This window comes from Mesoplodon bidens, assembly GCF_964165515.1.
Source record: "Mesoplodon bidens genome assembly, chromosome: 18".
Classification (NCBI taxonomy): Eukaryota; Metazoa; Chordata; class Mammalia; order Artiodactyla; family Ziphiidae; genus Mesoplodon; species Mesoplodon bidens.
Genome location: NC_138175.1, coordinates 32,171,656 through 32,195,491, shown reverse-complemented (window position 1 = coordinate 32,195,491; position 23,836 = coordinate 32,171,656). Strand labels below are relative to the sequence as shown.

Below are 23,836 nucleotides of genomic sequence, written 5' to 3'. Positions count from 1 at the left end.
CTAAAATTTGGAAAATCTTTTTTGAAAAATGCAAGGAAAGATTCTTCCTGTCCTTGCTCGTCCAGACCCTGGCAGAGATCCAAGATTCTGACTGGTAAAATAAAGTTTACCTTTGCTGGCATTGTCAGAGGTCCTGGGATCTTAGTTGGAGTCTCCAGAGAGTGGGGAATCCCAACCATCCCATCCTTATTGCCAAAGGTGTTGGGAAGAAAACTTTTCCTCTTCTAGCTCTCGTTGGGGGCCTGATAATTTAACTGAGAAAAAAAAGATTAACAAGAGAAAAGACAGGATTTATTTTCACACAAGCCTGTGGGAGCTCCCAGTAATGGAAAACTCTTGGAATAGCCCCAAGGAAAGGTGTATACATAGCAATTTAACAAAAGGGGGATTTTTAGGGCTTCAATGGGAGAGTATGGAAGGTTCTATTGGGCTTTTTGATGCTAATGAGAATGGACACTCTGTCTTCTTGGCAGCTAAATTCCCAGGAAACTCCCTCAGAGGGGGTTTAAAGGCAGCTGTATTTCGTAATTTCAGGCAGCTAAGGGAAATTTGTAAAAGATTTGTTTCTGCATCTTCTGTGCTGAAATGTTTTCACTTTAAAATAATCTTTATACCAACTCTGGGGGGTCCAAGAGGATCCCCACAACTCCCAAATGAGTTCCCCAAGTCTCACCCTCTGGAGCCAAACTGCCTAGTACATGTTCCAGCTCTGTCTCTGAGAGCTGAAAGAACTGGGGTAAATTACTTAACTCCTCTGTGTTTTAATCTGCAAAAAGAAGATGGAGTGGTTGAACGGATTAAATGAGTCCTATATGTAAAGCATTTAGAACAATGCCTGGACCCAGTAAGAGTGATATAATTGTTTGCTATTATTATTTTTTATTGAGGTATAATTGACATATAACTTTATATTACTTTCAGGTGTACAACATAATGATTCAGTATTTGTGTATATTGCAAAATGATCACCACAATAAGTCTAGATAACATCCATCTCCAAGCTTAGAATTATTTTTATTTTGTCCTGTTAGCATCTCAAACTCAACCCTTCCAAAACTCAACTCCTGATCTTCCCCCTAAACATGGCCCTCCCCCCAGAATCCCTTTCTTACATGGTGGCACCATCAACGGCCCCATCACCCAAGCAGAAACCTTGACTTCTCTCTCTCCTTCCACCCCTATGTAAAATCAACCACCAAAACTGGTTGATTCTATCCCCTAAATATTGCTTGAATTTGTCCTCTTCACTCTCCTTTTTGTGTCAGAGTAGATTATTGTTTAGCAAATATTCACTCCCTCACCCTCCATGAGAGAAGGTCACTTCCCTCCCTTGTTGATGTTGATTTTGGCCACGTGACTTGCTGTGGGCAATGGAATAATAGAGGACATGACCGTGGCTGTGCAGTTGGACTCAGCCTCTTGTGCTCCTGCTATTTGTCATGTGAACACTCCTCAGGTAGCCTTGATCACCTGAATCACAGTGACTCATAGACACATGAGTTCAAAGAAAAAGCTTATGCTTGTGTGCCACTGAGATTTTGTGGCTGGTTGCAAAATAGGTATTAATAGTAATAGCTACCTGATATATTTTTCCTAGGTCAGGCAATTGTCTCCTAATTGGTGTTTCTACTTCTAGCCTTATCCCTCTCAACTCCATTCTTCAACGAGCTACCAAGTTACTCTACCTAAAGTATAAATCTGAGTTGTTCTGATTTACTCTAACTCTTTGAAAATGATGGAAACAAATCTAAACCACTCTCAGAAAAAAAAAAAACCAAAACTGAGTATTTATTGGCTTGTATAAATCTTCTAGGGGTGGTAACAGCTTCTGGAATGGCTGGATCCAGTTGTGCAAACAAGTTCATTGGGAATATGTCTCTCCTCTCAGCTCCACTATCTGCTGTGGCTTCATTCTCAAGCAGACCCTCCCCAGTGGTGGGAAGATTGCCATTAAGAGGCTCCAAGCTAACATCCTGCAATTTTATTAACTCCAAAAGAAAGTGAATACTTCTTTCTTTGTTGTGTCAACAGAAAGTCTCCAGGAAGACTGGTTTGGGTCAGATGCCCTTCCTTGAATTAGTCAATTCGACCAGGCACATACAGCGCTCAGCCTTGAGCCCGAGAATGGGATCAGCAAGTCATGTAAACTGAGAGTGGGTAAGAAAAGGGTTCCCCAAAGGGAAAAGATGGGACTTGTTACCCGAAGGCGAGATAAAAAGCAGTCAAAAGCAACTGACATCCTGGCATTATTCCTCTATGTAAAGTCCTTCAGTGGCCTCCTCATCACCATTAGGATGAAGTCTCAGCCTCTGAGTATGAAGCATAAGGCCCTTCGTGATCTGATCCTTTGAGTTATTAAGCCTCACCTCCCTGTCACTGTGTGATGTGCCCTTCAGGCTCCCACAACACTGCACATCATGCCTGATGTAGCCTCCAATCTCGGCTCATACGTTCCCCTTCTCCTGAAACACTCATCCTCTTTCTCTAGCCAATTCCTACTTACTCTTAAGGCTCCACATGGGTCTCACCTAGGCTGGAAAGATCTCTCTGAACCACCCTGCTCCAGGCTGGGCTCCCACGAGGCACACTTCAACATTTCATTACCAATAGGGAGTTTGGCACAGAGTAGTCTTCCAGTAGCTGCTGGATTAATGGATGGATAAAGCAAGGAATAAATGATTGAGTGATAGAGAAGAGTAGAAACTCAATAAATATTTGCTTAATGAATGAATTTGGTTTGAAATGGGAAGTTTATTGCCGCATATAACTGAAAAATCCAAAGGAAGAGCTGAATGCCTAGGTAGGTAGGAAGGTAAGTATGTAGGTAAATGGATAGACAAACAGACAGATGACAGATAGATGGATTGAATGGACTGGTTGGATGGCAGGTTGAATGGATGGATGGATGGATGGATGAATAGATGGAGGGATAGATGGATAGAAAGGTGACTAGTAAACAAACTCCTCCTCTTCCAGTAGTTTTGGAGGTGGGCCAGAGCAATGGCTTTCAAGTTATGGGCCAAGTCTATGCAGACCTGTCTTTAAAGAGTTTAAAGTTCATTTGAGTAAACATAATTCTGGCCACTTTCACCAGGCACTTGAGCCTCAGAGGGAGACAGATGAGTGATACTGGGCCCCAATGGCACAATTGGAATGTCCTTACAAAGAAACTGGGTCCTATTTCCTGTTACAGATTAACTTCCTGGCAAATTGCAGTGTGCCTGCCACAGCTGGAGGTGGATGAAGAATCCAGTTTTTAAAACCCTCAGGGATCTTGAATTTAATTAAACAAGCATTTTACACCATCCCAGAAGGAAGCAAAACAAACCACCCTGTTTTCTGAACTTCTAAGGACCTGGAGTCTCCTTCACTTGATTTGCTAAGAAGCTGAGTGAGTTTCGCCCCTCACCAGCTGGTGAAATAAGCACCACCCTGCCTCAAAACCTCACCACGAGCCGAGAACTTTTTCCAGGAGTCCTGAGGGTGTATATTGTGAGCAGCTTCTTACCAGACACTGTCCTATTTTGCAGGGTCAATTTCCATTAGGTGGGAGGAGGGAGAAAAACAGAATTGTATTAAAAAAAAAAAAATTGAAAGCAGTTACCAGAGCTTGGCCTATGCCCAGAAAGCTGTAGAAAGAGGCCCCAAACTTCCTGATCCCCAGCTGCAAGCCCAGGCCTGTTTCCTGGCCCACTGCAAGTTTCCTACCCCCGGGGAAAAAGCAGGGCTTCGGGCCAGCTGAGGAGGCCCCATCTCTCTTGCTCCCTCCCTAAAAGACGTCAGGCTCCGCTGAAGCAAAAGGAACGCTCTGCAGTCAATTTGCAGGCCGAATTGCTCTACGTCTTGTCCTTCCTTCTTTCCTGCTCTTTACCTCAGTTGCCAGATTCTCAGAAGAATCCTCTTCAGTTTCTGAGGTTTTGATGGCCCAAAAGAAGGGTCATTTCCAGTAACGTGCTGTCTCCATAGCCCCTTTGCTCACTTGCGTTCTACAGAATCACACCCACACTTCCCTGCTGATCCTCTAATCCCGGCTCCCCACTCTGGTCTTTCAAACGTGTTATGTCATCATTTATTTGCAAACATATCCATTTGATTTCAAATTAAAATGCTTTGGGGTCGAATTAAAAACAAAACACATGCAAGGGGGGAAAATGAGAAGCTGACAGACATGTCAGTCAACAGCAAAATATTTCCAAAGGCTGGATACAGATAGCTCAGACGCTAGAGGGTTCAGATTGACAGACTCTTGATGTGAGGAGACACAGGAACATCAGCAGAGGGACATTTTTCTGGGGATTAAAAAACCAAGAACATGAATCCCTCCTCCTTCCTTCCCACCAGCACTCAGTGTTCTACTCACTGGATGATCAAGGCCTTGTTGTCTCCCATTGCCATGATCACAGTCTGATCCTGACTGTTCCCATAATTCATTAACAATTCTCCAAGTTAAATATTAAAGTATTCGTACAAACAGTGTGGAGTGAGCCAAACCCAAAACTTTCCTGTGATGGGCACTGGCTATTCAGCCAGCTATTAGAAAAAAGAGAGAAAAAAACAAACCAAAAAAAAAAAAAAAAAAAAGAAACCGAGTATCACACATCCCCATCGATGCTATGACCACAGAGCTTTCAGAGTTCAGAAAAGTGAGGCATATGGAAGGGGGTAGGGTCACTAGACAGTCACAGCTCAGCAACAGAGATTCACCAGAGCCAGAGCAGTCTGCTATGGGGCTCCCCCGTTTCCAGAAGCTCAGGGAAAGTCCCAGGATGTGCGAAGACTTCTTTCGTCCTCTCTATTGGAGAGCTGGGGAAATAGGACTCCCCGTGGCCGCATCTCCCTCTCAGCTCCAGAGCGAAGCCCGATGAAGGTAATTTCTGAAGCCTGAATCCCAAAGGCGGGGATTTCTCTCTCCTCCTCTCTTTGGAGCTTCTCAGGATGGGGTTTGTCCCGAGTTTCATTGGCCAAAGGCAGTTCCACGGATGAGGTGAGGGTCCGAATCCAGAGAGAAGCAACTCAGTTCTTCTGCTCAGGGGCACCATCCTTCAAGGAGGCGTCTTTGCCATCTGCTGCCTCTGTGCTAGCCCGCAGATTTGGTTCCTTTCCCTCGGGCTGTTCTGCAGGTTTCTGGGACGCCCCCTCCACCTTGGTGCTCTTGCTAGCGTGGCATCCCATCTCAGTTGGACGCAGAGGGTGAGTGCCCTGGGATGCCCCGAGGTGAGGACGCTCTGTGTGGCTGATCCTCAGGTGCCAGAGTTAAATAGCCCTTCCTCAGAGCACAGCTGAAAGAGAACGGGTTCCGTTTCTATGGTCACAGGAAGACACCAGTCCAGTCTGCATAATGACACCCCCCGCCCCCCCGCCCCATCTGTGGGATGGGCAGGGTCTGGAAGGGGGCTCTTCCTGCTAGCACCAAGCCCTATTCATTCCATCAGAAGAATTCCCTTTTGTTTAACAGGTAACTTGTTCTTTACAAATTACAACCCCCCACCTAGTTACCTGTAAACACCAGCCCTCTCTTCGCTGCAAAAAAAGCCCTGTTACTAAGCAACTAGCTGTGCCCTTCCTCCGTGAACCAGGGTCATATCCAGTTCTGGGACTCACAGAACCCCCGCTTGGAGTCCATCCCCTGCCCTAGAATGCCACCTCCACCCGGGGTTGAGGAATGGGGCTAAGATCGTGGACTCCAGGGTTTACCCAAACATGTAAATAATGAAAAGCATTAACACTGCTGTATGTTATATATGAAAGTTGTTAACAGAGTGAATCCTAAGAGTTCTCATCACACACATACACACACACATTTTTGTTTCTTTAATGTTGTATCTTTAACAGATGATGGATGTTCATTAAACTTATTGTGATGATCATTTCATGATGTGTAAAATCCAAAATATTATGCTGTACACCTTGAACTTATACAGTGTTATATATCAATTATATCTCAATAAAACTAGAAGGAAAAAGAAATAAATAGATAAATAAATAAATAAACAAATTAGCAGGTACCAAGTGCTACTTGGTACCAAGTACAGTTTACATTCATCATCTTGTTCCATCCTCACAACAACTCTAAGAGGCAGGTTGTGTTATTTAATCCACATTTAACAGATGGAGACACTGAGGCACAGAGAGGTTGAATAATTTAAGGTCTAACAGCCTGGAAATAGCAGGGCTGGGATCAGAACCCAGGTCATCCGGATTCCACTCTATCACTACGTTCATCTTATCTCTTTTAAAGACCCCACCGGGCCATCTTCATAAACCATCATAGGTGTCATCAGTTTGGTAGGCCTGTCATTGCTCTTTTTTTAAAAAAATTAATTAATTAATTTTTATTTATTTATTTTTGACTGCGTTGGGTCTTCGTTGTTGCATGCAGGCTTTCTCTAGTTGCGGTGATCAGGGGCTACTCTGCATTGCTGTGCGCAGGCTTCTTATTGTGGTGGTTTCTCTTGTTGTGTAGCATGGGCTGTAGGTGTGCGGGCTTCAGTAGTTGTGGCTTGTGGGCTCTAGAGCACAGGTTCAGCAGTTGTGGAGCATGGGCTTAGCTGCTCCACGGCATGTGGGATCTTCCCGGACCAGGGCTCGAATCCGTGTCCCCTGCATTGGCAGGCGGATTCTTAACCACTGTGTCACCAGGGAAGCCCCGTCATTGCTCTTTTAATCCGGGACACATGGGTAAACGTTTTCAAAGCTTTATATTTGACTCCTCTTTTATTTTCTGATCACCTCGCTTTCTTTTTCCTAACTCCAAAAGGGGCCCGATGGTTCTGGCGCAGCTCCCAGGAAGCTGCAAAGAGGATCAAGCAGGTCCATGTAGTACCTTTTCAGAGAAGTACAGACTGTATTCTTCCCCGAGTATGCACACAGCAGTCAAAGGTGACACCAACTCCATTCACTTCCGGAGGGGTGGGTACATGCCAGCCTCGGATGTTTTACACACGTCCTCTCGTTTATTCCTCACAATCAAACAGTCCTATGAGGGAGTATTGTTAAGCCACGCTAGAGGGGGAATAACTGAGTCCAGAGTGGGTAGGTCAATGGCCTGAGGTCACATGCGTGGTTGGCAGCCAGCTCAGGATGCTGCCTGCACACCCTGTGACCTTCCCACACCTTGTCCCCTCCTGCTGCCACCCCCACTGCCTCTGGTTAACACCATTCATCTTCCTGGACTTAGGCATTCAGTGATCCACAGGAATGTGGTAAGACTCCCCTGTAAATCACCTTTCTTAGAATGACCTTCTTGCCAACGGGCTGGCAGAGTGACAATTAGGAGGACATTATAATGCTGTCGATTTACCTCTCCCATATAAATGCCAAAGTACATTTTGGGGGTGTCAGGGTGGAAGAGGGGGGTTCCATTTGCCTTCCAGTTAAGAAGTCCTGATTAAGGCAAATCCTCGTTTGGATACTGGGATCCTAAGCCAACAAGTCTCTTGTGAAGCCTCCAAATTAATCATGCTTATCCCAAGTCAGCACAAAAGACAGGCATCAGGAGCACCAAGGAGACAGGAAAAACCCCCAGGTTGGGCTTGGGTTCGTTTAGAGGTGTGGTTGGTGACAGATGAGGGCCCTTTTCTGAGTGAACCTGCTGAGCAAACTTGTCTTGCCTGTGACACTCACACCCAGGACTGGTTACATAATTGAAGGGCCCCTGTGAAATTAAAATGTGAGCCCTTGTTCAAAAATCATTAAGAATTTCAAGATGGTGACAACAGAAGTTTAAGTGAAGCATAAGGCCTGTAAAGCCAGACCTACACACACTTAACCTCTTCCTCAACTTTCTCAGAGATGGGTTCACCTCTGATGAAGACTCTAATTTGCCGGATCACTAGCTGGCTCTGCCTAGGGGACATTGCCCTAGAAATAGAATGAGGCAGTGGAAAGACAAGGAAAGAGAAATGGACCACCCAATGATGGATGGGACCACAGTAGGATACTTTCAAAATATTTTCAGCTTTAAAATGCTTCGTTGGGACTTCCCTGGTGGCACAGTGGTTAAGAATCCACCTGCCAATGCAGGGGACATGGGTTCAAGCCCTGGTCTGGGAAGATCCCACATGCTGCAGAACAACTAAGCCCGTGCGCCACAACTACTGAGTCTGCATTCTAGAGCCCGTGTGCCACAACTACTGAAGCCTGCTCGCCTAGAGCCCATGCTCCACAACAAGAGGAGCCACCGCAATGAGAAGCCCACACACCTCAACAAAGAGCAGTCCCCGCTCGCCACAACCAGAGAAAGGCTGCACACAGCAACAGAGAGCCAATGCAGCCAAAAACAAATAAGTAAAATAAATTTAAAAAATTTAAAAATAAAAATAAAATAAAATGCTTCCTTGACTTTTACCACCTACAAAACATAGCACGCAGAAAGTATCAACATAAAAAACACAAATAAAAACTAATGATAATATCATAGGTGGGCAAAGCTTCAGAGCAACCGGAACTCTCATATGCTGCTGGTGGGAATGCAAAATGGTAAAGCCATTCTGGAAGACCGTCTGGCAGTTTCTCATAAGGTTAAACATATACTTACCATAGAATATTTACCTGTATCAGTCTACTCAGGCTGCCATAACAAAATGCCACAAACTCAGAAGCTTAAACAATAGATATTTTGTCATAGGTCTGGAGCTAGAAGTCCATAACCAAGGTGTTGGAAAATTTGGTTTCTGGTGAGAGCTCTTTTCCTGGTTCACAGATGGCCACCTTCTTGATGCATCTCTACATGGTCCTTCCCCTGTGCTCACAAAGAGAGAGAATTCTGGTGTCCCTTTCTCTTATAAGGACACTAGTTCAGTGAGATTAGGGCCCCATCCTTATGACCTCATCTAACCTAATTACCTCCATAAAAACCCTATCTCCAAATGCAGTCACACTGGGGATTGGGGTATCAACATATGAATTTGGGGGGGACAACGCATCCAGTCCATAACATTACCCAAGGGAAATGAAAACCTACATTCACACAAAAACCTGTACACAAATATTTAGAGCAGCTCTATTAATAATCAATAACTAGAAACAACCCAAATGTGAATGGATAAATAAACTGTGGTACTTTCATACAGCACAATATTACTCAGCAATAAAAAGGAAAAACTGTCGTTACACGTAACGTAATTTCAAAGATGTTCATGAGTGAAAGAAGCCTAAAGGTTACCTACTGTTTGATTTCATTTATATGACATTCTCAAAAAGACAAAAATATAAGGATGGAAAACAGATCAGTGGTGTTACTACAAAGTGATGGCTTGAGAGTTTTTGGTGTTCTGTGTCCTAATTGTGGTGGTAGTTACACAAACCTAAACATGTGCTGAAATTCATAGAATTGTACCTGAAAATTTTTAAAGTCAAATTTGCTGTATATTAAGTTAAGGAAAAAAATATTAAGATCATCCAAACAAAAAAATAAATAAATACTGTTTGCCAGGAGCCTAGGAGCTTATTTGCCATCTGGTCCTAGTTCTCAAGATCATTTAAGATCCTTTCTCTCCTGCTTTTCATTTGAACAAACAAACAAACAAACACACCTGCCCCTAATTTAGCTTAACAGCTGTTTATTGAGCCGCATGCTACAAGGTTCCATGTGGGGTGTTGTGCGGTTTCCAGAACCTTAGTGAATTGCAATTCAGGAGACCTGGATGTGGAAGCAGAGCCGGCTGTGTGCAGAGGGTCACCTTACAGCTATGACTGTAGCGCAGAAGAGTGGCTGGCCCAAGGCACCTTGCAGGAAGGGAGTTGGGGCTGTAAGCACCCCAACCTCATTTTCCTCCCTCCCTCCAATCCCTCCCAGGGCTCCCGTTGGCCAAACCCAACTTGAGGCCAGTGGGCATAGAAGCCTTCGGTCTTGCCCATTTAGGTCAGCCTCCCAGGATGTGGAGCAGGGTGGAAAAGGAGAGCAGGTGTGGAGAGGTAAACAAACCATCTAGCACAATCCACGTGGATCCTGTTCTCAAGGGCATAGAATCTGTTGGGGAAGGCAACATCTTTGCAGGGAATTAAACCATGAGGCAGAATGCAGTAAGTGCTTTAATACAGGAAAAAGGTCACACTGGGAAAAGGGGATAGGGAAGGGATTCCTCTAGCTGGACTCAGAAGGATAAGCAGAATATTAGCTGGTAGAGGAGGAAAGGATAACCTGGCCAAAACCAAGAACTGCGAATCCCTCCTGAGGAGCTCAGTTCAATTCATCATTTGTTTATGGAAAAGCAGCTAATGGTCATGGTTAGAAGCCCCAGATTCAGCCTGAGAAGAACCTGAGATTGAATACTAACTCTACAGTGTACACGTGTGTGGCCTTCAGCAAGTTGTTTAACCTCTCTGACTCTCAGTTTCCTGGACTTTTGGGAAGAGTCAATGAAACAGCATACATGTCATCCTGCTAATACACCTCATAATATCTGGCAGGGTATCATGACCAAAAAGTGACCAAACTTACTTCTGCTGTAAGCATATATGACCCCAAAAGCCAAGTTTCCATTTAGTCCAAGGGCCAGCCTCGCAAGACCAAGTGACCTTCCTGGGATAGGCACCTGCCCCTTTGTTGTTGGTCTCTGGCATCCCAGCCTCCTTCCTTCTCTACCCCTCCTTCTGCCAGGATCCTGACATCCTGCCCATGCCCCCGGTGACCCATTTCCAGCTCCATCCACTTTGGAAAATAGAGGATTCTCATCCTCTTTCTTTTTTTTTGGCCGAGCCACGTGGCTTGAGGGATCTTAGTTCCCCGACCAGGGATCGAACCCTGGCCACAGCAGTGAAAGCACCAAGTCTTAACCACTGGATGGCCAGGGAATTTCCCTCACCCTCTTTAATGGAGCAAGCTTCTAGAAGATAAACAAGCCCTCACCTACTAAAAATAGGTTACATCTCATAACATTATGAATTTTTTTTTTTTTTTTTTTTTTTTTGCGGTACGCAGGCCTCTCACTACTGTGGCCTCTTCCGTTGCGGAGCACAGGCTCCGGACGCGCAGGCTCAGCGGCCATGGCTCACGGGCCCAGCTGCTCCGCAGCATGTGGGATCCTCCCGGACAGGGGCACGAACCCGTGTCCCCTGCATCGGCAGGCGGACTCTCAACCACTGCGCCACCAGGGAAGCCCCTATGAATTTATTAAAAAACAAAATGCAGCACACAAAATTCTCCCTTTGAAGGAAAGAGGACAGGACAAGAGCACAGAGGGATAAACATGAGAAGCCCTTGTTCCTGCTGTCCCGTGTCTAAAACACAGTGCCCAGCACGGTTATCCAGGTGCTCCATCAACAGCAGTGGAGTGCTCAGAGGCAAAGGTTCTGCAGGCAGGCAATCCAAGTTCAGGTCCTGGCCACACCACTTGCTGATTCTCCCACCCAAGGCAAATTACTTAAGCATTATGAGTCTCAGTTTCTTCATCAATAAAATGGGTAAAATAATAGTGATGACTTCATAGGATTATTGTGAGGATTCAACTAGTCAATCTAAAATTCTTAGTGCCTAATACATTACAGATTATTATTATTATTATTATTGACACTACTTTTACCTATCCAACATGGCGTAGACCCTCAAGGAGATCACCTATGGAGAACCTATGCAGAAAACAGACCTGTTGATAACCACAGTTTGCAAAGCACTGTGATGAGTGGAATGAACAAAATGCTAGAAGAACTCAGGGGAGAGTTCTTCTTAAAGTCCTTAGGAAACCTTTAACCTCATCAGGTGATGCCTGGCATCAGACTTGCAGAGGTTATAATCTAGGTCTTTGCTGGGGCAAGCTTTGGGCCAAAGTGGGGTGGTGTGTAGGGGCGGAGGAGGGAGCTCTTGCAAGGACTGCAAGTGACTCAGAGACACTTTAAAGTGACAGAATGGGAAGTGTACCTGTCAGCACTTCTCTGACTGATTCACCTTCACCAGGGCACGAGCAAGTCCTAAGTAGGCTGGGGGTGGCCCCCGTCAGTGACACACACACACACACACACACACACACACACGCACACGCGAACCCCTTGCCCCTCCAGGTATTGCTCATAGGTAATACTCCCTCCCCCTCCCCCTCTACCCTTGATGGTCACTTTGACCAGATGACACCAGTACAGAGAGACCAAATTTTAAATAGGCACACGAAGATGGGGGGAGGGGGGACTGGCTCAGGTCTCACTGTCACAGAGTGTGTCTAATATTTCCACTGGTGAACTTATCCCCCCAAATCACCACAGAGATAAATTGCCTTAAAAGAAGTTTTTGCCAAACTTGTCTCCATCACCGGGACACTATATAAATTGATGTATTTAAAAAAAAAATAAATCCTGTACTTATCCTGAGAAGAGCTCAATTAAACTGCATTGCCTTTGTGTGTGTGCTAAAAGTTAATTTGTTACATAAATGTGAATTCAATAAGGGCAGAAATTTTGAGCTCTTTTGTCCTTTGTAGTATCCCTTGTTCGTAGGAAAGTGGTACATAGTAAGTGCTCAGTTAACATTTGTTGAAGGAAGAAATAAATGAAATGTACACACTTTCAATAAGCCACCATTTTCCTGACCTTAATAATCAGCTAATAGGTTCTCAGCCTAGGGCAGTCCTCCTCCAACCCAGGGGACAACTGGAAATATGGAGGGGTGGTTTTGGTTGTCACAATGACTATGAGGTGTCTACTGGCATTTAGCGCCAGGGAGTGAGGGAAGTAAATGTCCTGTAGTGCCAAGGACGGCCTCAACCAAAGAAAGGTCAGTGTCACCCGGGTCAGAAACATAACTTGGGTTGCCAGCCCCTTAGGGACCTGTGTCTCCGGGTGTGACAAAGGCTGGGTGTTTAATAAAGTTCAGCTAAAGAGACAGGACGGAACAGAGTAGGAGGGCAAGGGGGTGGGGAGGTGCAGGGTGTGAGGCGGGGCAAAAAAGTTAGGGTTGCTAGTAGGGAAAATGCCTCCCTGGGCTTGAGAGAAACCCAGTCCTTTGCATCTTCTGATGATCGCAGTACATTTAAAACAGAGGCTCTGCCACATTGGGGTGTACTGAAAGCTTTTGGATGAAAGGCAAGATCCCTGAGTCCCGCCAGGAAAATCCCACTATGCGTTCCAGGCCAGCAGCCAGGGCCTGGCTGCCCCTCCGTGCCCCCAAAAGAAAGTTCAGCAAGTTCTGCTCCCAGTGCCCTCTAAGGAGTGAAGGTGATCCCACCCAGCCGGGATTTGCGCCCGGCGCGCGCAGCGTGTAGGAAAACCGCCCAATTGGGAAGCCCGGGCTGCATTTCCGCCCGGGACTGATTGCGCTCGCACCTCCCAGCCGGCGCCCCGCGCCCACTAGGTGGCGCCTGCGCTCTAGTGGGCGCCTCTCAGGCGCAGACGAAAGCGACCGCCGAGCCGGCGACAGATCGAACCGGAGTCTCAGGATTGCGGGAACCGGAGGGCAGCGCCGACAGCCAAGGTAGGATTCCTGAGCCCCGGGCGTTTCCCGCGAACCTCTGTGGTGAGGCGTGAGCAGCGTGGCGGCCGCCGAGCCCTGCCGGCGGTCTCCGCGGACGACCAGACAGGTCGGAGCGGCCGCACGTGTCGTTGCCTGTGGGGACCTGGAGACCCGCAGTCGCCAAGCTGGGCCTAGGGGCAGAGCTGGACGCCAGGTCGCTCGCACGCAAACATCGTCCACTAGCTGGTTCCTCTGGAGAGCCTGCCCGAATCCCCGAACAGCCAGTCCTAGGAGGAGAAAAGAGTTACTGCTACCCAGAGCGACTTCAGCTTTGGAGCTGAGTGCTAATATCCAAAGCACCATTTCTCCAACTTGCCTGCCCATTGGAATCGCTTGGGGAGCATTAAAAAATACTGATGCCCCGTTTCTCTCCCACCCCACCCGCCTCCGAGACTCAGATGTAGGAGGTCTGGGTTGGGGCCTGGGCATCCGGACATTTCAAAGCTTCCCAGGAGATTCCCAGCTAGCAGCCAAGTGTGAGGATCCTTGATTTAAAGGGTTGGAGAAAAAGGAGGACGGTTGTTGCAGCCCAGAATGCTGATTCTTCTCCTCCTCCTCCTTCTTCAACATGCCTTTTAAGCAGGAAATATTTCCACCTTTGAGCTGTCAAACCCAAGATAACAAACCAACATCTTCCCTCCCAATAGGGCTGGTTCTGAAAGGGTTGAACTCGAAAGTGGGCAGGGAACAGAAAGACACAGATGTAAAATATGAGAAAAGACTCTTGAGAGAGGCGGGTTTCTTTTTACCCAGATCCTGCAGAAGTTCAGGGGGCCTCCTGGAGCAGCCCTCATCATATTAGTAAATGCTACATTTACACCAAAGCGGTTATGAGCATAGGCTTGGAGTTCCCAGAGCCAGCCCTTCCTGGGCTGTGTGACCCTTGAAAACTCATGGAACCACTCCTAGCCTCAGTTCCTTCATCTGCAAAATGGGTATGATAGCATCATATAAAACTCTTAGCGTTGCCATGGGAATTATTGCCCATAAGAGGTAATGTTTACTACGGACCTGCCTGTGCCTGGCACAGTGCTAAATGCTTTCTTCGCATGGCCCCATCAACTCATCACCGTAACCCACAAGGTACTACTATAACTACCCCATTTGATAGTGAAGGAAGCTGGGGCTCAGAGAGGTCAAGGAACTTGCTCAGGGTTAAATAACTAATAAAAGGCAGGTCCTGTGTTTGAACCCAGGCAGTCTGATTCCAGAGCCCATGGCAAAAGTACAATAATCTGCCGTTTCCCTTGTTGACAGAGGAAACAGAGAAAAAGCACTTAGCACAGGGCAGCTCGTGGTGCCTGCTCCATAAACACTAGCTGTCATTGCTGCCAACGAAGCACTTTCACTGATTGACTCGTGTTCATTTAAACTGGATTTATTATTGAGAGCCTACTGTGTGCCAGGCTGTTTTCCAGGCGCTAGAGATAAAACGGTAAGACAGAGGTAAACCAGTCCTCAGTGAACTCACATGCTAGTGAATGAGAGAAATGGGAAGAAAGTACAGTGGATCCTCATTATTTGCAGATTCTGTATTTGCAAATTCTCCCACTCGCTAAAATTTATTTGTAACCCCCAGATCAATAGTCACAGCGCTTCTCATGGTCATTCATGGACGCAAACAGTGGCAAAAAATTTGAGTCGCTCAACACACGTTTTTCCAGCTGAGGTCAAAACAAGATGACACTCTGCTTTCTTGTTTCAGCTCTCAGAACTGTGAACAAGTGTCCTTTTTGTGGTCTATTTAGTGCCATGTTTTTTTTTGTTTGTTTGTTTGTTTTGCATTTTTGTGCTTTCTGTTGGTGATGTTGCTGTTTACAGTCACCCCCAAACATAGTGCTGAAGTGCTGTCCAGTGTTCCCAAGCACAGAAAGGCTGCGATGTGCCTTACGGAGAAAGTGTGTGTTAGATAAGCTTTGTTCAGGCATGAGTTGTAGTAGTATTGGCTGTGAGTTCAATGTGAATGAATCAACAATATATATTAAATAAGGGGTCTTGAAACAGAAACACATAAAATAAGGTTAGGTATTGATCTGTTGATGAAAATGTGACCAGAGGCTTGCAGAAACCTAACCTTAGGTTTTCACTTAGGAGCAATGGATCAGTATTTGCCAGTTCCATGTTCATGGCAACTTTATAGAATATAACCACTGTGAATAATGAGAATTGACTCTAATTAGACATCACTGCACATGCACTGAGAGAATCAAGCACAAAGATGGAGAGGCATACAGAAAGGCATACATATGGATTAGGGGTCAGAAAGGCTGAGAAGCAGCCAGGGTGGGGGGTGAGATGAGGAGAAAGTATTTCAGGCAGAAAAAGCAGCATATGCAAAGGCCCGGAGGTAGGTGAGAACTTGGCAAAGTCAGGGAGCTCAAGGAGAGCCAGTGTGCAGGGAGTGTAGTGGTCAGAGGAAGCAGAGGCCCGATAATATGCTGGAGAGGGAGGCTGGGGCCAGGTGGCAGTGTTTTGTGGGCAGCTCACTTTTCGTCCAATTAGCACAGGCTGGCAGGCTGGGCGGGGTTGTTTCCACCTTTGACAGGTGATGAAATTGATGCCCCAGGCAGTTATATGCCTTGCTCAAAGTTACACCACTGGTAAGCAGCAAAACCCATCTCCTCACCACCATCTTAATCTAATGTTGAACAGACATCTGAGTGTTGATCTGAGATCCAGGACATGATCCTGGGCTGGAGATTTGGTTTGATTTGGGGAAGAATGATTAACTGAAGCCATCAAGAGTCGATGAAACCACCTGGGACAATGGGCAGAGTGTGGGGAAGAAAAGGTCTCATGCCCTTTTAAAAATAAAATTACTCCTGGTATAAAAACATTAATGCCTCAGTGGAGGAGTCCTAGGTACCTGCAGAGGGCAGAGGGAGTCATGAGGGTGGTCACAGAGATGTAGGAAAAGGAACTGTGAACATCTGATCCCCAAACCCCCTAAATACTAGGTCTGGTGATGGGCTTCCCGTCCACTGGGCAACCAGGTCTCAATCTGCCTCTTGTCCCTGCAGGATAATGATCTTGAATAGGGGTCAGCAAACTCTTCCGTAAAGGGCCAGATAGTAAACGTTTTGAGCCTCGTGGACCATATACGGTTTCAGCTGCAACTACTCAACTCTGCAGTTATGGAGTAAAAGTGGCCGTAGACAACGTGGGAATGAATGAGTGTAGCTGTGTTCCAATAAAGCTTTATTGATGGACACTGAAATCTGGGTTTCATATCATTTTTATGGGCCATAAAATGTTATTCTCGTTTTGATTTCTTTTCCCCCAACCATTTAAAATTGTAAAAACCATTCTTAGCTCACAGGTTGTACAAAAACAGGCAGTGGGAGAGCCCATGGGCCGTGGGCTGTAGTTTGCTGACTCGATCTAGAATCATGGACCTAAGTGTCAGAAGGAGACTAAATGTCCTCCTGGTTGAATTATTACCTGACTCCGGAATCTCCATGGAACGTCCTCAGCCATTTCTCAAGTGCCACAGTTAAACTGTGCCATAGCTGGGGTTTCCCCAAAGTAGATCATGAGACCAGGACTTGGGTGCCCGGAATTCACTTGGGAGGTGATCCCAGAAAGCCCAGTGAGAGTGAAACGGACGGGAGAAGGGAGGAGAGCCAGTAAAGGATGCGTCGATGAGTGAGTTACCTTGGGGCAAACGGCTCAGTCTCTCTGGGGCTGCTCAGAGACACTGTGCGTCCCAGCAAACCCCCAACTTTTGTGCGCGGTCAGGAGTACGTAGCCTGCTGCCAGAAAATGTCTTCGAGTAGAAAGAAGTGAGAGGCAGCGGGTGGGGGGCGGGGTGTCTGGAAACTGTCTGCAGGTTTCCTCCGGGGGGCGCTGGGGAGCGCGGTGGTCTATGAAGTGTTTCTGACTGCTTTTTGAAGTGTGCTGATCATACCACTGGGTGCCTGGTGGGATGATTCGGTATGGCGGAGCACTGTAATGCTAAAGATGACGAAGCCTCATTCTTGGAGAGGGATTTCCTTTTTAAACCGCCCCTTTGATCCGGCCCTGCCTCTCTCCCTAGAGCAGGAGCTGCAACCACACTGGCCTTTCACTTCCTTAAACTTGCCAGCCTCTGCCTTCTGACTACAGTCAACAAAAGAAGTCTCAGTGAAGTACCAGACCGTTTTTGTAACACTTGTTCGTCTCCCTTCTTACGGAAAAGGCAGCAGTCCTCAAACTCAGGGGATGGAACAGGCAACAGTAGCTAGCTGAGATTTAATAACATTGTTTTATGTTTATTTGTACAGTTTCCATCTATACATGGCAAGTGTTTCTGGCTTTGCCTTTACAGTAGTAATATAACGCTTCCTTTCAAATAAATTTAGATAAATAATGTGTCTACTTAAAAATAGTATAAGTGGTATGAGATTATAATAAAAAAATAATAGTTGCTACCACTTGGTGAGCACATAATGTGTGCTGGGCGCTATCCTAAGCACTTTGCATGTATAATTTAATCAATCTTCACCACAGTCACATGGGTTAATATTTGAGGTAGGTACTATTATTAGCTGAGAAAACAGGCATGGGAAATAAGGTAACTTGCCCAAAGTTATGTAGCTAGTAAGTGACAGGACTGGAAAATGAACCCAAGCGTTTCTGTTTCAGTTTGTGTTCCTAATCGCCGAGTTACACTGCTTCTCACAAACGTGACAGAAGAAAGAAGAAAAATAAAAGTGATATTTGAATGACTGATATGAAAGGAAAACTGCCTTTAAAAGTTCTGCTTTTTTATCTCACCGAAATCTCTCTCCCTGTATCTGCCACCTCTTGGTTGTCATACTTTTTTCTGGAGCCCCAGGGAACAAATCTCTCCCCTTTGCATCACTGCAGTCCTTCAGGTATTTGATGACAGGGAACTGGTTGGCCCTCCCGGATCTTCCCTGCTCTAGATTAAACATTGCCAATTCCTTCTGCTTGTTTTCTATCATGTGTTCTTGGCATCTTGCCCCAAGCACAGGATCTCTTTCTTCCTTGTTCTTTTTTGTTCCAACAGAACTTATTTTGGTCGCTGTAGCACTTTTCTTGCAGGCCTCCCACAGCTCGTTCCGGGCTCAGGGTAGATGGCTGTGGTCAGGGTGATTGACGTGGCAAAGCGCAGCTGGCTAGCAATGTCAGGAGAAGAACCCCTCAGGGCCAGCATGACAGGGGGCTGGATGGAGGCTGGTGATGTTGCTCATTCTTTGCAGGTGAGAGATGGAGGGCCTTTAGTGCACATGGAACTGATCAGGCTAAAAAGGACAGAATCACCAAATTCACAGCAGCCTGGTGAGGAAGCCAGACCACAAATATATTAAATCACAATGAGACAAGCACCGTGAAGCAGCCTGAAAACTTTATGTCAGCCTATCAGCACATTCTTTCCCCTGTAGGAAAGTCACAGGGGATGCCAAATTCTACTTAGAAGCTTGGCATTCCTGGAATCCAAACAAGGTGAACAAGATGAATGACTTTAATAGCCAGGATGGCCTAAGATATTTGTATCCTCTGAGGGATACAGCGGTCCAGAATGGCAGCACTACTGGCCTGATTCCCCATCTCTGTGCTCATGATAGACGTGACTAATCAATTACCGAATCTTTGCTTTCCTACTGCTCCCTGGACCAACCTTAAGATCCCTATCAAGAGAGAATTCTGGGAAGCTCTGAGCTGCCTGGAATGCTCAAGGGATTCCCACTACCCTGGACAGTGTGGGAGAAGATAGACTCTCAAAGACTTGCTCTTTCTTACCCCCTTTCCTCAGCTCCTCAGACATCACCATTTCTCTCTACCTAATATTTTTCAGCTTATGTTAATACAATTGGCTTTTTTTTTTTTTTTTTCATTGTCAAGTCTTGATTTGATTTCCAGGCCTTGCTCTTCCTGCTTTGTCCAGAGGCACATCCTGTCCTGTCCTTAAGAACTTTTGCAGATCAGTCATCACAGACATTTTGTATGCATTCTACTGATATACGGTCCCCACATTTTGGGGTGACTTGCTGTGTACCTCCAAGTAACAGCTTCTTGCAACCAAGAAGCAACTTTCTGGGATATTGAGTTTTGCTCCATTACAGAATCGGCAGCATCACAATTCTAAGCTGTTACTGCTGTTATCAACACTCATCTACTCCTGAGGACTGGGATACGGGCGGCACTGGAGAGGGAGGGGGCGGAAGAGGAGGCTGAAGGCACTAAATCCAAATTATTGAGTTTGCTGCTTATGAGCTTTGGTTATGCTTACCCAAAGAGTTAGGAGTCCTGTTATTTTGGAGCAAGCAGACCTTTTGCCAGCCTTTAAAAAATGTACATTTTGTCAAACAACAGGACCTACTGTGTGGCACAGGCAACTATACTCAATACCTTGTAATAACCTATAATGGAAAAGAATCTGAAAAAGAATATATATATATACATATATACACACACACACATGCACGTATATGTACGTATGTATAACGGAATCACTTTGCTGTACACTTGAAACTAACACAACATTGTAAATGAACTCTACTTCAATTTTTTAAAATGTATGTTTTGTGTGTAACCTCTTTTCCCACTCATATGAAGAACCTTGACTTACATCAAGGACGATGAAATGCATATAGAGAATTTGTGGCTCCTGGGGCAGCTGAGAAGGGCCTCCTTGAGCTCCTCAAGAGGAAAAGTGGGCCCTGCCCCTCAGGGGCTGCCCAGTCTGACAGGGGAGATCCACTTCTCACATTAGGAAGGCTGCCAGTCCAATGAGAGAGGCACAGTCCCTAACCTCGAGGAGTCTGATGGAGGAGAGGCATGCAGTGTCCTTGGAGTGAACTGTCTCCCTCCCTGCAGATTCTGCTGTATCTGCTGCTTCTCTTCAGTCTGTCATCAGGCAGGTGGTGCGCCTGACTTCATTCACAGCTCCGCTACAGCTGTGCAAATGCGCACCAGAAGGCCAGGGGTTCTGAGGGTCAACCCAGGAATTTGTTTGTTTTTAATAGACTTTATTTTTTTAGACCAGTTTAGATTTACAGAGAAATTGAGACAACAGTACAGAGAGTTCCCATATACCCCACACCCAGGTCCCCCCACTAACCGTTTGTTAACCCATAGTCCATTTGTCACAATTAATGAACCATACTGATACATTATTAATAACGCAAGCCCATAGTTTATTCAGATTTTCTTAGTATTTACCTAATGTCCTTTTTCTATTCCAGGATCTTGTCCAATGTCCTACGTTGCATTTAGTTGTCCTGTCTCCTTAGGCTCTTGTTGGCTATGACAATGTTTCAGAACTCCTTTGTTTTGGATGACCTTGCCAGTTTTGAGGGGTACCAGTCAGATGTACTGTAGAATACCCTGCTATTGGAATTTGTGTGATCTTTCTCTCATGGTTGGACTAGGGTTATGGGTTTTGGAGAGGAAGACCACAGAAATAAAGTGCCTTTTTTCATCACATCACATGACGTGTCCATAACATCAACATGACTTACCACTGTTGCTACGACCCTGGATCACCTGGCTGAGGTAGCATTTGTCAGGTTTCTCTGCGAAGTTACTCTGTTTCCCTTGTTCCATACTGTTCTCTTGGAAGGAAGTTTTTTTGTTTTTTGTTTTGCTGCACTGTGCACCATGTGGGATCTTAGTTCCCCGAACAGGGATTGAACCCACACCCCCTGCACTGGAAGTGCAGAGTCTTAACTACTGGACCAGCAGGGAAGTCCAGGAAGATTATTATGTGCAGCCCATGCGTAAGGGAGTGGCAGTCTGTCCCCCGTACTTTAAGGTCATGTGTCTACATAATTTATTTAGAATTCTTCATAGAATTCTTCACGGGCTCTTCTCTCCCACTGATTAATTTTTTTTTAATTTGTAATAGTATGGACTTGTGGATTTTATTTTATACCCCAGGCTATAATCCAATACTACTTTGTTTCGTTGCTCAGATTATTCCAGCTTTGGCTACTGGGAATGGAATTTATGTTTTTAAACTAGCTCCTGAGGGCTCTCTTATATGTATTCCAGTTTGGGACCCATGTAGGCCTGGGTTCACACTCCAGCCCCACCACTAACTGGCTGTGTGTGTGTGTGTGTCTGTGTGCCTGTGTGTGTGTGTGTGCGCGCGCGCGCTCTCTTGACAGGCTGCTTTATCACTGGGGCGTTGGTTTTCCCAGCTGAAAGTGGAGCTGAGATTGCTACCTGCCGCTTAGGGTTATTAAGATGCATTTAGTAAGGACTCTGTCACTAGAAGTTGTTATTATTGTCAGTTCACAATCCGTCTGCATCTGGCTTCAGAAGGCTACAAATCAAGGCCAAGTATGCCTTTACAGTGCTTCCCTTCCAAGACCACAGGCTGGTGTGGCCGAGAAGTTCCTGCACGGGGTACCCTCCTCCCAGGTCGCCTCCCCTCCCTGCCGACCCAGCCTCCTCTCCCAACTTCCGCCTCTCAGTCACACCACACGCCTGCCAGACAAACAACTCACCTAGATGCCCTCCACCAATTCACACAGCTGCACGTCCTCACCCCCTCAAACCCCCCTTAAACACCACTTCCTCTGTGACACCGCTCAGCAGCCAAGCAAGAAGTCCCGCCTCCCTCCTCCCCTGAACCGCCAGAACTCCTGGCAGCTGTGTCCACTCCTGCCCGAAGGCCCTTATCACTTTAGACCCTGCGTCCTCCTCAGCAATCCTTGTCTGTGTTCATCTTTCTTTCCCGCCTGCGCACACTGGGCTCCCACACCAGCCTGTGGTCTTGTCTGCACCTGTGGTAAGTTTTAACAAGACAGAAGAAGTAGGGGAAGGGCCATTTCCTCGGTGGGTACTGGGCCTAACTGGACTCCTCAGAGGTCGAGATGCTGACCCTAGGTCACTTCCACTTTTATGTACCTGTATATGTATATTTTTAATTATGGTAAAATATGCAGGGCATAACATTTACCATTTTAACCATTTTATTTATTTATTTTTTTAAATTTGTTTTAAAATTTATTTTATTTTGAGCTGCATTGGGTCTTCATTGCTGCGCTCGGGCTCTTCTCTGGTTGCGACGAGCGGGGGCTACTCTTTGTTGTGGTGCGTGGGCTTCTCATTGCGGGGACTTCTCTTGTTGCTGAGCACGGGCTCTAGGGCACACCGGCTTCAGTAGCTGTGGCACGCGGGCTCAGTAGTTGTGGCTCACAGACTCTAGAGTGCAGGTTCAGTAGTTGTGGCGCACGGGCTTAGTCGCTCCGCGGCATGTGGGATCTTCCCGGACCAGGGCTCGAACCCGTGTCCCCTGCGTGGCAGGTGGATTCTTAACCACTGCACCACCAGGGAAGCCCCCATTTTAACCATTTTAAAGTGTGCAGTTTGGTGGCGTTAAGTACATTTACATTGTTATAAAACCAGCCATCACCACAATCCATCTCCAGGTGGTTCCAGAACTTTTTCATCTTCCTAAATGGAAACTCCATACTCATTAAACAATGGGTTTAATTGTTTAATTAATTTTAATTTCCCCCCCATTTTCTCCTTCCTACAGCCTCTGACAACCACCATTCCACTTTCTGTCTCTATGATTTTGACAACTCTAGGTACCTTACATACAAGGATGGATCATTCAATCGTTGTCCTTATGTGACTGGCTTATTTCACTTCGTACAATGTCTTTAAGGTTCATTCACGTTGTAGCATATGTCAGGATTTCCTTCCTTTTTAAGGCTGAATTATATTCTGTTGTATGCATATACAGCATTTGGTTTATCCATTTATCTGTTGATGGATGTTTGGGTTGCTTCCACCTTTTGGCTATTGTGAATAATATGGCTATGAACATGGATGTACAAATATTTCTGCTTTTAATTCTTTGTGGTATATACCCAGAGTGGATCATAAGGTAACTCTCTATTTTATCTTTTGAGGAATTGCTGGGATTTCCCTGGTGGTCCAGTGTTTAAGACTCTGCTATCCCAAGTCAGGGGGTACAGGTTCAATCCCTGGTCGGGGAACTAAGATCCCGCAGGCCGCACAGCACGGCCAAAAATAATAAATAAATAAAGGAAGGAAGGAAGGAAGGAAACTAGGAAGGAAGGAAGGAATCGCCTACTATTTTCTACAGTGGCTGCACCTTTTTACTTTCCCACAAGCAATGGGCAAAGGTTCCTATTTCCCCACATCCTTGCCAACACTTGTTATTTTGTTTGTTTGTTTGTTTGTTTTTTCATTAATAGTTCTAAGAGGATCTCATTGTGGATTTGATTTGCATTTTCCTAATGATTAGGGATGTTGAACATCTATTCATATACTTATTGGTCATTTGACTATCTGAAGAAATGTCTCTTCAAATCTTTTGCCCAATTTTTAATCAGTTTGAGTTTTTTGTTGTTTTGAGTCAGGAGTTCTGTGTGTATTCTGGATATTAATCCCTTATCAGATATGTGATTTGCA

The 23,836-nt window shown here is 45.8% G+C and overlaps 1 protein-coding gene across 2 annotated transcripts in view; it reads left to right on the top strand.

Moving 5' to 3' along the window:
- The first annotated feature begins 13,325 nt into the window (after nucleotides 1–13,325).
- The window catches only part of CHD9 (chromodomain helicase DNA binding protein 9), a 246,307-nt gene continuing 235,796 nt past the window's right edge, over nucleotides 13,326–23,836 (top strand). The window contains exon 1 of one of the 2 annotated variants that reach the window (XM_081216472.1): nucleotides 13,326–13,399. The gene's annotated coding sequence lies outside the window, so the exon portion shown is untranslated. The remainder of the gene's footprint in view (nucleotides 13,400–23,836) is intronic. The other variant, XM_081216475.1, reaches the window with a different exon arrangement.